Below are 14,902 nucleotides of genomic sequence, written 5' to 3'. Positions count from 1 at the left end.
TGGACAATGGTCACACAATCTGCTTTACATTCAGAGTGGAAAAAGTCTTTTCCAATACTCTTGTAGTCCTCACTTTCTCATTACTAATCATTAATAAAGTGGAGTACATACTGTAAACTCATTCAGGTTGCATCTTCAGTCTAACTACTTGTGCATTTTAGTGGCATTAAAAAGTGCTTCTATGCCGACGCACTGAATATGTAATAGGTTTCCTGAATTTTGACGTGACAGAATGGGTTTTTAGCTTAAGTGTGTGTAGAAGTACTGCAAGGTGTGTGCCTATGTGTGCATAGAGTGGTGCATGTGTAAAATCTGTATGATTTGGGCAGTTAAAGTGCTGATTTTGCCTCCGAGTAAGAAAAGTACTACACAAAATGTATAAAGGATCGGCACATTGGCTGCCTTTGCTGATGCCCCCGTTGCCTAATTTGTAGTGCAATGGTTAAGTTGCAGAGTGTGGTTGAACTTGGTTAGGAGACTTGGTGCCTCTTTCCGTGTCCTGCTGATGATAAGGATGGCTTGATACCATTTTCTAAGCCCAGTATATTGAGAAAAGAATTAAGTGAAGAAGAAGTGTGGAGTCGAAAGTGGTTCTCCAATTTCTCTCCACTTGCTAAAATTGCAAAGTCTCCATTATAGCATAGAAGAGAGCGTTAAAGTCGGGGATGGAAGAGGATGAAAATGGAAGTTTACTTATGAGAGAAGTGAGAAATGCCCTGTGTGCACACACCGGTGTCTGACCATAGAATACATTTAAATAATGCCTCTAGAAAAGAGATATGCATGTGTGCCTCAGTGGCCTAATGAATAAGGCACTGGCCTCCTAAGCCAGGGATTGTGGGTTCAAGTCCCATCTGAGGTGATAACAAAAATCCTCCCTCTTTCTTTTCCAGAAAATTAGGAAGATTTATTACATGCTTCCTCTCAGAAGTTTATGAGGGATTAGCTACTTTGAAACGGTCCCATTTTACTTGTGTACACTTCACAGTCATGTTAGTGTTCTGAAACTGCAAAGTAGATTTTTAAATGCCTATTTTTGTGAGATGCATTTTCGACCGGCCAGAACATATTCCTTTGGAAAAAATGATATGAATTGGATTGGTGTGAATCTTTTTTCTAGAGGTGGTGACAGGCTTTCAGCTACTTGAATAGGTCAAGCCAGGATTCATAAAACTTATACAACTTATGTGAGTGTGAAAAATTAGCATATGCAGGAAGGAGCAATTTGTACTACTTTCAAAACAGTTTCACTCCACGTCTGGAAACGTCCAGAGCTATGTAGAGCATACAAATGAGCTTTAAACTCATGAGGAAAGAGGTTTGTATGGAAAAAGGAAAACAAAAGCATATCGTACTCATAAAATTCTCAATATATAGATTCCAAAAAAGTGCTTCCAGCGAAAAGAGCTGAAAGAACACTATGGGATGTAAACCTGAATACCTTTCAATAATATGTTCTCCATCCATGCATACCACCTACATGATAAAAATCATCTCAGGTGGACGGATGACCGCGTGGCCTAATGGATAAGGCGTCTGACTTTGGATCAGAAGATTGAGGGTTCGAGTCCCTTCGTGGTCGTTTTTGGCTAATGGTCACACAATCTGCTTTACATTCAGAGTGGAAAAAGTCTTTTCCAATACTCTTGTAGTCCTCACTTTCTCATTACTAATCATTAATAAAGTGGAGTACATACTGTAAACTTATTCAGGTTACATCTTCAGTCTAACTACTTGTGCATTTTAGTGGCATTAAAAAGTGCTTCTATGCCGACGCACTGAATATGTAATAGGTTTCCTGAATTTTGACGTGACAGAATGGGTTTTTAGCTTAAGTGTGTGTAGAAGAACTGCAAGGTGTGTGCCTATGTGTGCATAGAGTGCTACATGTGTAAAATCTGTATGATTTGGGCAGTTAAAGTGCTGATTTTGCCTCCGAGTAAGAAAAGTACTACACAAAATGTATAAAGGATCGGCACATTGGCTGCCTTTGCTGATGCCCCCGTTGCCTAATTTGTAGTGCAATGGTTAAGTTGCAGAGTGTGGTTGAACTTGGTTAGGAGACTTAGTGCCTCTTTCCATGTCCTACTGATGATAAGGATGGCTTGATACCATTTTCTACGCCCAGTATATTGAGAAAAGAAGTAAGTGAAGAAGAAGTGTGGAGTCCAAAGTGGTTCTCCAATTTCTCTCCTCTTGCTAAAATTGCAAAGTCTCCATTATAGCATAGAAGAGAGCGTTAAAGTCGGGGATGGAAGAGGATGAAAATGGGAAGTTTACTTATAGAGAGAAGTGAGAAATGCCCTGTGTGCACACACCGGTGTCTGACCATAGAATACATTTAAATAATGCCTCTAGAAAAGAACTATGCATGTGTGCCTCAGTGGCCTAATGGATAAGGTACTGGCCTCCTAAGCCAGGGATTGTGGGTTCGAGTCCCATCTGAGGTGATAACAAAAATCCTCCCTCTTTCTTTTCCAGAAAATTAGGTAGATTTATTACATGCTTCCTCTCAGAAGTTTATGAGGGATTAGGTACTTTGAAACTGTCCCGTTTTACTTGTGTACACTTCACAGTCATGTTAGTGTTCTGAAACTGCAAAGTAGATTTTTAAATGCCTATTTTTGTGAGATGCATTTTCGACCGGCCAGAACATATTCCTTTGGAAAAAATGATTTGAATTGGATTGGTGTGAATCTTGTTTCTAGAGGTGGTGACAGGCTTTCAGCTACTTGAATAGGTCAAGCCAGGATTCATAAAACTTATACAACCTATGTGAGTGTGAAAAATTAGCATATGCAGGAAGGAGCAATTTGTACTACTTTCAAAACTGTTTCACTCCACATCTGGAAACTTCCAGAGCTATGTAGAGAATACAAATGAGCTTTAAACGCATGAGGAAAGAGGTTTGTATGGAAAAAGGAAAACAAAAGCATATCGTACTCATAAAATTCTCAATATATAGATTCCAAAAAAGTGCTTCCAGCGAAAAGAGCTGAAAGAACACTATGGGATGTAAACCTGAATACCTTTCAATAATATGTTCTCCATCCATGCATACCACCTACATGATAAAAATCATTTCAGGTGGACGGATGACCGCGTGGCCTAATGGATAAGGCGTCTGACTTCGGATCAGAACATTGAGGTTTCGAGTCCCTTCGTGGTCGTTTTTGGCCAATGGTCACACAATCTGCTTTACATTCAGAGTGGAAAAAGTCTTTTCCAATACTCTTGTAGTCCTCACTTTCTCATTACTAATCATTAATAAAGTGGAGTGCATACTGTAAACTCATTCAGGTTGCATCTTCAGTCTAACTACTTGTGCATTTTAGTGGCATTAAAAAGTGCTTCTATGCCGACGCACTGAATATGTAATAGGTTTGCAGAATTTTGACGTGACAGAATGGGTTTTTAGCTTAAGTGTGTGTAGAAGAACTGCAAGGTGTGTGCCTATGTGTGCATAGAGTGCTACATGTGTAAAGTCTGTATGATTTGGGCAGTTAAAGTGCTGATTTTGCCTCCGAGTTAGAAAAGTACTACAAAAAATGTATAAAGGATCGGCACATTGGCTGCCTTTGCTGATGCCCCCGTTGCCTAATCTGTAGTGCAATGGTTAAGTTGCAGAGTGTGGTTGAACTTGGTTAGGAGACTTGGTGCCTCTTTCCGTGTCCTGCTGATGATAAGGATGGCTTGATACCATTTTCTAAGCCCAGTATATTGAGAAAAGAAGTAAGTGAAGAAGAAGTGTGGAGTCGAAAGTGGTTCTCCAATTTCTCTCCACTTGCTAAAATTGCAAAGTCTCCGTTATAGCATAGAAGAGAGCGTTAAAGTCGAGGATGGAAGAGGATGAAAATGGGAAGTTTACTTATAGAGAGAAGTGAGAAATGCCCTGTGTGCACACACCGGTGTCTGACCATAGAATACATTTAAATAATGTCTCTAGAAAAGAGATATGCATGTGTGCCTCAGTGGCCTAATGGATAAGGCACTGGCCTCCTAAGCCAGGGATTGTGGGTTTGAGTCCCATCTGAGGTGATAACAAAAATCCTCCCTCTATCTTTTCCAGAAAATTAGGGAGATTTATTACATGCTTCCTCTCAGAAGTTTATGAGGGATTAGTTACTTTGAAACGGTCCCATTTTACTTGTGTACACTTCACAGTCATGAAACTGCAAAGTATATTTTTAAATGCCTATTTTTGTGAGATGCATTTTTGACCGGCCAGAACATATTCCTTTGGAAAAAATTATTTGAATTGGATTGGTGTGAATCTTGTTTCTAGAGGTGGTGACAGGCTTTCAGCTACTTCAATAGGTCAAGCCAGGATTCATAAAACGTATACAACCTATGTGAGTGTGAAAAATTAGCATATGCAGGAAGGAGCAATTTGTCCTACTTTCAAAACAGTTTCACTCCACGTCTGGAAACTTCCAGAGCTATGTAGAGAATACAAATGAGCTTTAAACTCATGAGGAAAGAGGTTTGTATGCAAAAAGGAAAACAAAAGCATATCGTACTCATAAAATACTCAATATATAGATTCCAAAAAAGTGCTTCCAGCGAAAAGAGCTGAAAGAACACTATGGGATGTAAACCTGAATACCTTTCAATAATATGTTCTCCATCCATGCATACCACCTACATGATAAAAATCATCTCATGTGAACGGATGACCGCGTGGCCTAATGGATAAGGCGTCTGACTTCGGATCAGAAGATTGAGGGTTAGAGTCCCTTCGTGGTCGTTTTTGGCCAATGGTCACACAATCTGCTTTACATTCAGAGTGGAAAAAGTATTTTCCAATACTCTTGTAGTCCTCACTTTCTCATTACTAATCATTAATAAAGTGGAGTACATACTGTAAACTCATTCAGGTTGCATCTTCAGTCTAACTACTTGTGCATTTTAGTGGCATTAAAAAGTGCTTCTATGCCGACGCACTGAATATGTAATAGGTTTGCAGAATTTTGACGTGACAGAATGGGTTTTTAGCTTAAGTGTGTGTAGAAGAACTGCAAGGTGTGTGCCTATGTGTGCATAGAGTGCTACATGTGTAAAGTCTGTATGATTTGGGCAGTTAAAGTGCTGATTTTGCCTCCGAGTAAGAAAAGTACTACAAAAAATGTATAAAGGATCGGCACATTGGCTGCCTTTGCTGATGCCCCCGTTGCCTAATTTGTAGTGCAATGGTTAAGTTGCAGAGTGTGTTTGAACTTGGTTAGGAGACTTGGTGCCTCTTTCCGTGTCCTGCTGATGATAAGGATACTTGATACCATTTTCTAAGCCCAGTATATTGAGAAAAGAAGTAAGTGAAGAAGAAGTGTGGAGTTGAAAGTGGTTCTCCAATTTCTCTCCACTTGCTAAAATTGCAAAGTCTCCATTATAGCATAGAAGAGAGTGTTAAAGTCGGGGATGGAAGAGGATGAAAATGGGAAGTTTACTTATAGAGAGAAGTGAGAAATGCCCCGTGTGCACACACCGGTGTCTGACCATAGAATACATTTAAATAATGTCTCTAGAAACGAGCGATGCATTTGTGCCTCAGTGGCCTAATGGATAAGGCACTGGCCTCCTAAGCCAGGGATTGTGGGTTCGATGTCCCATCTGAGGTGATAACAAAAATCCTCCCTCTATCTTTTCCAGAAAATTAGGTAGATTTATTACATGCTTCCTCTCAGAAGTTTATGAGGGATTAGTTACTTTGAAACGGTCCCATTTTACTTGTGTACACTTCACAGTCATGTTAGTGTTCTGAAAATGCCTATTTTTGTGAGATGCATTTTCGACCGGCCAGAACATATTCCTTTGGAAAAAATGATTTGAATTGGATTGGTGTGAATCTTGTTTCTAGAGGTGGTGACAGGCTTTCAGCTACTTGAATAGGTCAAGCCAGGATTCATAAAACGTATACAACCTATGTGAGTGTGAAAAATTAGCATATGCAGGAAGGAGAAATTTGTCCTACTTTCAAAACAGTTTCACTCCACGTCTGGAAACTTCCAGAGCTATGTAGAGAATACAAATGAGCTTTAAACTCATGAGGAAATAGGTTTGTATGCAAAAAAGAAAACAAAAGCATATCGTACTCATAAAATACTCAATATATAGATTCCAAAAAAGTGCTTCCAGCGAAAAGAGCTGAAAGACCACTATGGGATGTAAACCTGAATACCTTTCAATAATATGTTCTCCATCCATGCATACCACCTACATGATAAAAATCATCTCAGGTGAACAGATGACCGCGTGGCCTAATGGATAAGGCGTCTGACTTCGGATCAGATGATTGAGGGTTCGAGTCCCTTCATGGTCGTTTTTGGCCAATGGTCACACAATCTGCTTTACATTCAGAGTGGAAAAAGTATTTTCCAATACTCTTGTAGTCCTCACTTTCTCATTACTAATCATTAATAAAGTGGAGTACATACTGTAAACTCATTCAGGTTGCATCTTCAGTCTAACTACTTGTGCATTTTAGTGGCATTAAAAAGTGCTTCTATGCCGACGCACTGAATATGTAACAGGTTTGCAGAATTTTGACGTGACAGAATGGGTTTTTAGCTTAAGTGTGTGCAGAAGAACTGCAAGGTGTGTGCCTATGTGTGCATAGAGTGCTACATGTGTAAAGTCTGTATGATTTGGGCAGTTAAAGTGCTGAATTTGCCTCCGAGTAAGAAAAGTACTACAAAAAATGTATAAAGGATCGGCACATTGGCTGCCTTTGCTGATGCCCCCGTTGCCTAATTTGTAGTGCAATGGTTAAGTTGCAGAGTGTGGTTGAACTTGGTTAGGAGACTTGGTGCCTCTTTCCGTGTTCTGCTGATGATAAGGATGGCTTGATACCATTTTCTAAGCCCAGTATATTGAGAAAAGAAGTAAGTGAAGAAGAAGTGTGGAGTCGAAAGTGGTTCTCCAATTTCTCTCCACTTGCTAAAATTGCAAAGTCTCCATTATAGCATAGAAGAGAGCGTTAAAGTCGGGGATGGAAGAGGATGAAAATGGGAAGTTTACCTATAGAGAGAAGTGAGAAATGCCCTGTGTGCACACACCGGTGTCTGACCATAGAATACATTTGAATAATGTCTCTAGAAAAGAGCTATGCATGTGTGTCTCAGTGGCCTAAAGGATAAGGCACTGGCCTCCTAAGCCAGGGATTGTGGGTTCGAGTCCCGTCTGAGGTGATAACAAAAATCCTCCCTCTTTCTTTTCCAGAAAATTAGGTAGATTTATTACATGCTTCCTCTCAGAAGTTTATGAGGGATTAGGTACTTTGAAACGGTCCCATTTTACTTGTGTACACTTCACAGTCATGTTAGTGTTCTGAAACTTCAAAGTATTTTTTTAAATGCCTTTTTTTGCGAGATGCATTTTCAACCGGCCAGAACATATTCCTTTGGAAAAAATGATTTGAATTGGATTGGTGTGAATCTTGTTTCTAGAGGTGGTGACAGGCTTTCAGCTACTTGAATAGGTCAAGCCAGGATTCATAAAACTTATACAACCTATGTGAGTGTGAAAAATTAGCATATGCAGGAAGGAGCAATTTGTACTGCTTTCAAAACAGATTCACTCCACGTCTGGAAACGTCCAGAGCTATGTAGAGCATACAAATGAGCTTTAAACTCATGAGGAAAGAGGTTTGCATGCAAAAAGGAAACAAAAGCATATCGTACTCATACAATTCTCAATATATAGATTCCAAAAAAGTGCTTCCAGCGAAAAGAGCTGAAAGAACACTATGGAATGTAAACCTGAATACCTTTCAATAATATGTTCTCCATCCATGCATACCACCTACATGATAAATATCATCTCAGGTGAACGGATGACCGCGTGACCTAATGGATAAGGTGTCTGACTTCGGATCAGAAGATTGAGGGTTCGAGTCCCTTCGTGGTTGTTTTTGGCCAATGGTCACACAATCTGCTTTACATTCAGAGTGGAAATAGTCTTTTCCAATACTCTTGTAGTCCTCACTTTCTCATTACTAATCATTAATAAAGTGGAGTACATACTGTAAACTCATTCAGGTTGCATCTTCAGTTTAACTACTTGTGCATTTTAGTGGCATTAAAAAGTGCTTCTATGCCGACGCACTCAATATGTAATAGGTTAGCAGAATTTTGACGTGACAGAATGGGTTTTTAGCTTAAGTGTGTGTAGAAGAACTGCAAGGTGTGTGCCTATGTGTGCATAGAGTGCTACATGTGTAAAATCTGTATGATTTGGGCAGTTAAAGTGCTGATTTTGCCTCCGAGTAAGAAAAGTACTACACAAAATGTATAAAGGATCGGCACATTGGCTGCCTTTGCTGATGCCCCCGTTGCCTAATTTGTAGTGCAATGGTTAAGTTGCAGAGTGTGGTTGAACTTGGTTAGGAGACTTGGTGCCTCTTTCCGTGTCCTGCTGATGATAAGGATGGCTTGATACCATTTTCTAAGCCCAGTATATTGAGAAAAGAAGTAAGTGAAGAAGAAGTGTGGAGTCGAAAGTGGTTCTCCAATTTCTCTCCACTTGCTAAAATTGCAAAGTCTCCATTATAGCATAGAAGAGAGCGTTAAAGTCGGGGATGGAAGAGGATGAAAATGGGAAGTTTACTTTATAGAGAGAAGTGAGAAATGCCCTGTGTGCACACACCTGTGTCTGACCATAGAATACATTTAAATAATGCCTCTAGAAAAGAGCTATGCATGTGTGCCCCAGTGGCCTAATGGATAAGGCACTGGCCTCCTAAGCCAGGGATTGTGGGTTTGAGTCCCATCTGAGGTGATAACAAAAATCCTCCCTCTACCTTTTCCAGAAAATTAGGTAGATTTATTACATGCTTCCTCTCAGAAGTTTATGAGGGATTAGTTACTTTGAAACAGTCCCATTTTACTTGTGTACACTTCACAGTCATGTTAGTGTTCTGAAACTGCAAAGTATATTTTTAAATGCCTATTTTTGTGAGATGCATTTTCGACCGGCCAGAACATATTCCTTTGGAAAAAATGATTTGAATTGGATTGGTGTGAATCTTGTTTCTAGAGGTGGTGACAGGCTTTCAGCTACTTGAATAGGTCCAGCCAGGATACATAAAACGTATACAACCTATGTGAGTGTGAAAAATTAGCATATGCAGGAAGGAGCAATTTGTCCTACTTTCAAAACAGTTTCACTCCACGTCTGGAAACTTCCAGAGCTATGTAGAGAATACAAATGAGCTTTAAACTCATGAGGAAAGAGGTTTGTATGGAAAAAGGAAAACAAAAGCATATCGTACTCATAAAATTCTCAATATATAGATTCCAAAAAAGTGCTTCCAGCGAAAAGAGCTGAAAGAACACTATGGGATGTAAACCTGAATACCTTTCAATAATATGTTCTCCATCCATGCATACCACCTACATGATAAAAATCATCTCCGGTGTACGGATGACCGCGTGGCCTAATGGATAAGGCGTCTGACTTCGGATCGGAAGATTGAGGGTTCGAGTCCCTTCGTGGTCGTTTTTGGCCAATGGTCACACAATCTGCTTTACATTCAGAGTGGAAAAAGTCTTTTCCAATACTCTTGTAGTCCTCACTCTCTCATTACTAATCATTAATAAAGTGGAGTACATACTGTAAACTCATTCAGGTTGCATCTTCAGTCTAACTACTTGTGCATTTTGTGGCATTAAAAAGTGCTTCTATGCCGACGCACTGAATATGTAATAGGTTTGCAGAATTTTGACGTGACAGAATGGGTTTTTAGCTTAAGTGTGTGTAGAAGAACTGTAAGGTGTGTGCCTATGTGTGCATAGAGTGCTACATGTGTAAAATCTGTATGATTTGGGCAGTTAAAGTGCTGATTTTGCCTCCGAGTAAGAAAAGTACTACACAAAATGTATAAAGGATCGGCACATTGGCTGCCTTTGCTGATGCCCCCGTTGCCTAATTTGTAGTGCAATGGTTATGTTGCAGAGTGTGGTTGAACTTGGTTAGGAGACTTGGTGCCTCTTTCCGTGCCCTACTGATGATAAGGATGGCTTGATACCATTTTCTAAGCCGAGTATATTGAGAAAAGAAGTAAGTGAAGAAGAAGTGTGGAGTCGAAAGTGGTTCTCCAATTTCTCTCCACTTGCTAAAATTGCAAAGTCTCCATTATAGCATAGAAGAGAGCGTTAAAGTCGGGGATGGAAGAGGATGAAAATGGGAAGTTTACTTATAGAGAGAAGTGAGAAATGCCCTGTGTGCACACACCGGTGTCTGACCATAGAATACATTTAAATAATGCCTCTAGAAAAGAGCTATGCATGTGTGCCTCAGTGGCCTAATGGATAAGGTACTGGCCTCCTAAGCCAGGGATTGTGGGATTAAGTCCCATCTGAGGTGATAACAAAAATCCTCCCTCTTTCTTTTCCAGAACATTAGGTAGATTTATTACATGCTTCCTCTCAGAAGTTTATGAGGGATTAGGTACTTTGAAACGGTCCCATTTTACTTGTGTACACTTCACAGTCATGTTAGTGTTCTGAAACTGCAAAGTACATTTTTAAATGCCTATTTTTGTGAGATGCATTTTCGACCGGCCAGAACATATTCTTTTGGAAAAAATGATTTGAATTGGATTGGTGTGAATCTTGTTTCTAGAGGTGGTGACAGGCTTTCAGCTACTTGAATAGGTCAAGCCAGGATTCATAAAACGTATACAACCTATGTGAGTGTGAAAAATTAGCATATGCAGGAAGGAGCAATTTGTCCTACTTTCAAAACAGTTTCACTCCACGACTGGAAACTTCCAGAGCTATGTAGAGAATACAAATGAGCTTTAAACTCATGAGGAAAGAGGTTTGTATGCAAAAAGGAAAACAAAAGCATATCGTACTCATAAAATACTCAATATATAGATTCCAAAAAAGTGCTTCCAGCGAAAAGAGCTGAAAGAACACTATGGGATGTAAACCTGAATACCTTTCAATAATATGTTCTCCATCCATGCATACCACCTACATGATAAAAATCATCTCAGGTGTACGGATGACCGCGTGGCCTAATGGATAAGGTGTCTGACTTCGGATCGGAAGATTGAGGGTTCGAGTCCCTTCGTGGTCGTTTTTGGCAAATGGTCACACAATCTGCTTTACATTCAGAGTGGAAAAAGTCTTTTCCAATACTCTTGTAGTCCTCACTTTCTCATTACTAATCATTAATAAAGTGGAGTACATACTGTAAACTCATTCAGGTTGCATCTTCAGTCTAACTACTTGTGCATTTTAGTGGCATTAAAAAGTGCTTCTATGCCGACGCACTGAATATGTAATAGGTTTGCAGAATTTTGACGTGACAGAATGGGTTTTTAGCTTAAGTGTGTGTAGAAGAACTGTAAGGTGTGTGCCTATGTGTGCATAGAGTGCTACATGTGTAAAATCTGTATGATTTGGGCAGTTAAAGTGCTGATTTTGCCTCCGAGTAAGAAAAGTACTACACAAAATGTATAAAGGATCGGCACATTGGCTGCCTTTGCTGATGCCCCCGTTGCCTAATTTGTAGTGCAATGGTTAAGTTGCAGAGTGTGGTTGAACTTGGTTAGGAGACTTGGTGCCTCTTTCTGTGTCCTACTGATGATAAGGATGGCTTGATACCATTTTCTAAGCCGAGTATATTGAGAAAAGAAGTAAGTGAAGAAGAAGTGTGGAGTCGAAAGTGGTTCTCCAATTTCTCTCCGCTTGCTAAAATTGCAAAGTCTCCATTATAGCATAGAAGAGAGCGTTAAAGTCGGGGATGGAAGAGGATGAAAATGGGAAGTTTACTTATAGAGAGAAGTGAGAAATGCCCTGTGTTCACACACCGGTGTCTGACCATAGAATACATTTAAATAATGCCTCTAGAAAAGAGCTATGCATGTGTGCCTCAGTGGCCTAATGGATAAGGCACTGGCCTCCTAAGCCAGGGATTGTGGGTTCAAGTCCCATCTGAGGTGATAACAAAAATCCTCCCTCTTTATTTTCCAGAAAATTAGGTAGATTTATTACATGCTTCCTCTCAGAAGTTTATGAGGGATTAGGTACTTTGAAACGGTCCCATTTTACTTGTGTACACTTCACAGTCATGTTAGTGTTCTGAAACTGCAAAGTACATTTTTAAATGCCTATTTTTGTGAGATGCATTTTCGACCGGCCAGAACATATTCCTTTGGAAAAAATGATATGAATTGGATTGGTGTGAATCTTGTTTCTAGAGGTGGTGACAGGCTTTCAGCTACTTGAATAGGTCAAGCAAGGATTCATAAAACTTATACAACCTATGTGAGTGTGAAAAATTAGCATATGCAGGAAGGAGCAATTTGTACTACTTTCAAAACAGTTTCACTCCACGTCTGGAAACGTCCAGAGCTATGTAGAGCATACAAATGAGCTTTAAACTTATGAGGAAAGAGGTTTGTATGGAAAAAGGAAAACAAAAGCATATCGTACTCATAAAATTCTCAATATATAGATTCCAAAAAAGTGCTTCCAGCGAAAAGAGCTGAATGAACACTATGGGATGTAAACCTGAATACCTTTCAATAATATGTTCTCCATCCATGCATACCACCTACATGATAAAAATCATCTCAGGTGGACGGATGACCGCGTGGCCTAATGGATAAGGTGTCTGACTTCGGATCAGAAGATTGAGGGTTCGAGTCCCTTCGTGGTCGTTTTTGGCCAATGGTCACACAATCTGCTTTACATTCAGAGTGGAAAAAGCCTTTCCCAATACTCTTGTAGTCCTCACTTTCTCATTACTAATCATTAATAAAGTGAAGTACATACTGTAAACTCATTCAGGTTGCATCTTCAGTCTAACTACTTGTGCATTTTAGTGGCATTAAAAAGTGCTTCTATGCCGACGCACTGAATATGTAATAGGTTTGCAGAATTTTGACGTGACAGAATGGGTTTTTAGCTTAAGTGTGTGTAGAAGAACTGCAAGGTGTGTGCCTATGTGTGCATAGAGTGCTACATGTGTAAAATCTGTATAATTTGGGCAGTTAAAGTGCTGATTTTGCCTCCGAGTAAGAAAAGTACTACACAAAATGTATAAAGGATCGGCACATTGGCTGCCTTTGCTGATGCCCCCGTTGCCTAATTTGTAGTGCAATGGTTAAGTTGCAGAGTGTGGTTGAACTTGGTTAGGAGACTTAGTGCCTCTTTCCGTGTCCTACTGATGATAAGGATGGCTTGATACCATTTTCTAAGCCCAGTATATTGAGAAAAGAAGTAAGTGAAGAAGAAGTGTGGAGTCGAAAGTGGTTCTCCAATTTCTCTCCACTTGCTAAAATTGCAAAGTCTCCATTATAGCATAGAAGAGAGCGTTAAAGTCGGGGATGGAAGAGGATGAAAATGGGAAGTTTACTTATAGAGAGAAGTGAGAAATGCCCTGTGTGCACACACCGGTGTCTGACCATAGAATACATTTAAATAATGCCTCTAGAAAAGAGCTATGCATGTGTGCCTCAGTGGCCTAATGGATAAGGCACTGGCCTCCTAAGCCAGGGATTGTGGGTTCAAGTCCCATCTGAGGTGATAACAAAAATCCTCCCTCTTTCTTTTCCAGAAAATTAGGTAGATTTATTACATGCTTCCTCTCAGAAGTTTATGAGGGATTAGGTACTTTGAAACGGTCCCATTTTACTTGTGTACACTTCACAGTCATGTTAGTGTTCTGAAACTGCAAAGTAGATTTTTAAATGCCTATTTTTGTGAGATGCATTTTCGACCGGCCAGAACATATTCCTTTGGAAAAAATGATATGAATTGGATTAGTGTGAATCTTGTTTCTAGAGGTGGTGACAGGCTTTCAGCTACTTGAATAGGTCAAGCCAGGATTCATAAAACTTATACAACCTATGTGAGTGTGAAAAATTAGCATATGCAGGAAGGAGCAATTTGTACTACTTTCAAAACAGTTTCACTCCACGTCTGGAAACGTCCAGAGCTATGTAGAGCATACAAATGAGCTTTAAACTCATGAGGAAAGAGGTTTGTATGGAAAAAGGAAAACAAAAGCATATCGTACTCATAAAATTCTCAATATATAGATTCCAAAAAAGTGCTTCCAGCGAAAAGAGCTGAAAGAACACTATGGGATGTAAACCTGAATACCTTTCAATAATATGTTCTCAATCCATGCATACCACCTACATGATAAAAATCATCTCAGGTGGACGGATGATCACGTGGCCTAATGGATAAGGCGTCTGACTTCGGATCAGAAGATTGAGGGTTCGAGTCCCTTCGTGGTCGTTTTTGGCCAATGGTCACACAATCTGCTTTACATTCAGAGTGGAAAAAGTATTTTCCAATACTCTTGTAGTCCTCACTTTCTCAGTACTAATCATTAATAAAGTGGAGTACATACTGTAAACTCATTCAGGTTGCATCTTCAGTCTAACTACTTGTGCATTTTAGTGGCATTAAAAAGTGCTTCTATGCCGACGCACTGAATATGTAATAGGTTTGCAGAATTTTGACGTGACACAATGGGTTTTTAGCTTAAGTGTGTGTAGAAGAACTGCAAGGTGTGTGCCTATGTGTGCATAGAGTGCTACATGTGTAAAATCTGTATGATTTGGGCAGTTAAAGTGCTGATTTTGCCTCCGAGTAAGAAAAGTACTACACAAAATGTATAAAGGATCGGTACATTGGCTGCCTTTGCTGATGCCCCCGTTGCCTAATTTGTAGTGCAATGGTTAAGTTGCAGAGTGTGGTTGAACTTGGTTAGGAGACTTAGTGCCTCTTTCCGTGTCCTACTGATGATAAGGATGGCTTGATACCATTTTCTAAGCCCAGTATATTGAGAAAAGAAGTAAGTGAAGAAGAAGTGTGGAGTCGAAAGTGGTTCTCCAATTTCTCTCCACTTGCTAAAATTGCAAAGTCTCCATTATAGCATA

General features: G+C 39.8%; 8 non-coding genes across 8 annotated transcripts; all 8 read left to right on the top strand.

Moving 5' to 3' along the window:
• Positions 1-2,377: 2,377 nt before the first annotated feature.
• Positions 2,378-2,450, top strand: TRNAR-CCU (transfer RNA arginine (anticodon CCU)). Its single transcript has one exon. It is a non-coding gene; the product is annotated as a tRNA-Arg (tRNA).
• A 1,515-nt stretch (positions 2,451-3,965) lies between these two features.
• On the top strand, positions 3,966-4,038 carry TRNAR-CCU (transfer RNA arginine (anticodon CCU)). Its single transcript has one exon. It is a non-coding gene; the product is annotated as a tRNA-Arg (tRNA).
• Positions 4,039-4,674: 636 nt separating this feature from the next.
• TRNAR-UCG (transfer RNA arginine (anticodon UCG)) lies at positions 4,675-4,747 on the top strand. The gene has a single exon. It is a non-coding gene; the product is annotated as a tRNA-Arg (tRNA).
• Positions 4,748-9,419: 4,672 nt separating this feature from the next.
• TRNAR-UCG (transfer RNA arginine (anticodon UCG)) lies at positions 9,420-9,492 on the top strand. Its single transcript has one exon. It is a non-coding gene; the product is annotated as a tRNA-Arg (tRNA).
• A 2,382-nt stretch (positions 9,493-11,874) lies between these two features.
• On the top strand, positions 11,875-11,947 carry TRNAR-CCU (transfer RNA arginine (anticodon CCU)). Its single transcript has one exon. It is a non-coding gene; the product is annotated as a tRNA-Arg (tRNA).
• Positions 11,948-12,594: 647 nt separating this feature from the next.
• Positions 12,595-12,667, top strand: TRNAR-UCG (transfer RNA arginine (anticodon UCG)). Its single transcript has one exon. It is a non-coding gene; the product is annotated as a tRNA-Arg (tRNA).
• A 795-nt stretch (positions 12,668-13,462) lies between these two features.
• TRNAR-CCU (transfer RNA arginine (anticodon CCU)) lies at positions 13,463-13,535 on the top strand. The gene has a single exon. It is a non-coding gene; the product is annotated as a tRNA-Arg (tRNA).
• A 647-nt stretch (positions 13,536-14,182) lies between these two features.
• TRNAR-UCG (transfer RNA arginine (anticodon UCG)) lies at positions 14,183-14,255 on the top strand. The gene has a single exon. It is a non-coding gene; the product is annotated as a tRNA-Arg (tRNA).
• The last annotated feature ends 647 nt before the right edge of the window (positions 14,256-14,902 follow it).

This window comes from Triturus cristatus, chromosome 4_1, assembly GCF_964204655.1.
Source record: "Triturus cristatus chromosome 4_1, aTriCri1.1, whole genome shotgun sequence".
Lineage (NCBI taxonomy): Eukaryota > Metazoa > Chordata > Amphibia > Caudata > Salamandridae > Triturus > Triturus cristatus.
This window is presented reverse-complemented; position numbering and strand designations above follow the sequence as displayed.